The 2,553-nt window shown below is 27.5% G+C and overlaps 1 pseudogene; it reads left to right on the top strand.

The window, feature by feature from the left end:
* Window positions 1–203: 203 nt before the first annotated feature.
* On the top strand, window positions 204–1,553 carry LOC108765346 (uncharacterized; annotated as a pseudogene).
* Window positions 1,554–2,553: the final 1,000 nt, after the last annotated feature.

The raw sequence follows: 2,553 nt of genomic DNA, 5'->3' as shown, positions 1-2,553 counted from the left end.
ACAGCATTGATGCTATACTCCAATGCGCATGCGCTAAAAGGGGGCTCATCTAAGGGCTATGGCAGAGAACGAGACGTAACGAGACGTAAGTTCCGTAGTCGTAACGTAAGGTAATTCAAAATAAAAATAGATTTATTTTTAAAGATATAATGATATTTGTTTCCATCTCCTAAAATAATCATAATAGTACGTAATTATTATTTTAGAGGTTAACCAATATTTTTCGAAGTATGTATGTACATTGTTAATTACTAACAAAAAATGTCCTTAACACATTTTTAAAATCATTATTTCTACATTCTTTCTTTAGGACGGAATTAGTTTAACCGTTTCTCAAGGTTTTTAAATAGGACGTCGTCTTTGTGTTATGCACATTTCTGAGGATTTTTTCTTTAGAGGATCGCTACTTTAGTAGGTTAGTGCAATTTTATGATTATATGCTGTATGACTAAATCAATATTAATTAGAAAGAAGTATGTAAGTCAACGCAAAGGTCTTTTCTAATTTTTAATTTGTTTTTTAGGCAGAACATTACTTTTAACTTAACGTTCTACTAACTTTGATTGATTGAGAAATATGTCTGATCATTTAAAATATTGTAATATTAGTGATTCATCTGTTGAAATCAATACAGAAGATTATACTGACATTAATATTGAAGAAAAGAAGGGTGATGAGCTTCTCATCGAATTATACAGAGAACGTACATTTTTATACGATAAAAGTAATATTAACTTTAAAGATTGTTTAATGAAGCAAAATGCTTGGCTTGAGATATCTAAAATAATGACTCAAATTTGTGGTGAATATTAAATTTTATTTATTATAATTACGGATTTTAATATAATAAGTGATAATATACATGTATAAATTTATTTTTTGTCTAAAATTTTTCTGCTCAGGTGACATGTATAATCCTTCGTACTGCCAAAAAAGATGTACCACATTAAGAGACCAATACAATAGAGGAAAAAGAAAGATTGAAATTGAATCCAAAAGTGGAAGTGGTGCTACTAAGGCTATTCGATTTCCTTTTTTTGCGCAGTTAGCATTTTTAGACCGTGTTATTCAAAGACGCAGGTAAAATAACTTATATCGAATTAATTCTTTGAACAAATTTGCTTTAATATATTTTTTATATGCTTATTCTAGAAGCTACACTAATTACGCAAAATCTCAACCATTTATAGTTGATGAAGGAAGTAACGAGTCACAAAGTGCTGCAAATGCATTAAGCAGTGAAGAAAATGAAAATGTAAATGGGCAGCTTTTCGATAAGTTTAAACGTTTTAATAAAGAAAATATTGCACCAAAAATGAAGAAATGGAAAGTGGACGAAACGAAGGAGTTAGAGCAATCATAAGTTCAAATGAATCATAGGATTTCATTTGGAATATATGGAAAAGAAAGCTTATATGGAAAAGAAAGCTATGACAGCAGATGATGCTTTCATGGATTTTATAAAAATACAGTTTAACAATGTTCCAGAAAGAGAAAAAAATATAAGAAAAATGATTATGGACGTTTTTACAGCGCCACTATCAGAAATGTAAAGATTATTTAAGAAGGTTATATTTATGTGCATTATTATGGTATAGTCATGACTGTTTTTATGTAATAAGTACGTTTTGTTTTGATAATTTAAAGTTCCTAATTTGTAAGAGATTCTTTATACATTGGTTATATGTGCCTTATTCTGTAATATGATACAGATATGAAGATTGTTTCGTTTTCTTTTGTGATAAGATTTTTATTTTAAACAATTAAAGACTGACACATTAACCAAATAGTTCCTAATTTATAAAAGATTCTTTATATATCGGTTATATATGCCTTATTCTGTAATATGATACAGATATGAAGATTGTTTCGTTTTCTTTTGTGATAATATTTTTATTTTAAACAATTAAAGACTGACACATTAACCAAATTGTTCCTAATTTGTAAGAGATAGCAAAAACTATTTTTAATTTTGTATGCATATGTTTATAATAAATGCTTTTTTCGTATTTCTAATATTTTTTATTGTAATAAAACACCTATTTTGCAAACACTATTTTTTTAACTCTGCATATAGTGTAAGGCCCTGTGCACAATGGAGGAAATATTAGGAACAGAAATAGATATTACGATTTCAACCCATCAGAAACCGTGTCTTCTGATGTAATTGGTATCTGATAGGTTAAACTCTTAAAATCTATTTCTGTTCCTAATACTTTCTCCATTGTGCGTAAGGCCTAATGTACATCAAAGTTTAAAAATAAAAAATTATTCGTTGAATATATCGACATCATGTGAGATCTAATGTACATAATAATGTGTACGTTGAGGAAACGATCAAAATTTAGAAAAAAGTTAATTGTTTAATACGAATTAATTATTAAAAAGTACATGAATTAAAAACAAATTTTTAACATGGTTTCAATAAAATCAGGTCTGAAGGGGTTTTGAAAAATAAGCACTCACATGGAAGAATATTTGTTCCAATTTGTAAATAATTTGTGTTATTACAAAGAATGTTTATTTTATATGATAAATGTAATATTTTTAGAT

The sequence above is a fragment of the Trachymyrmex cornetzi genome, unplaced genomic scaffold (assembly GCF_001594075.2).
Source record: "Trachymyrmex cornetzi isolate Tcor2-1 unplaced genomic scaffold, Tcor1.1 scaffold483, whole genome shotgun sequence".
Taxonomy (NCBI): Eukaryota; Metazoa; Arthropoda; class Insecta; order Hymenoptera; family Formicidae; genus Trachymyrmex; species Trachymyrmex cornetzi.
The sequence above is the reverse complement of the archived record's forward strand: the minus strand, read 5'-3'. Positions and strand labels throughout refer to the sequence as shown.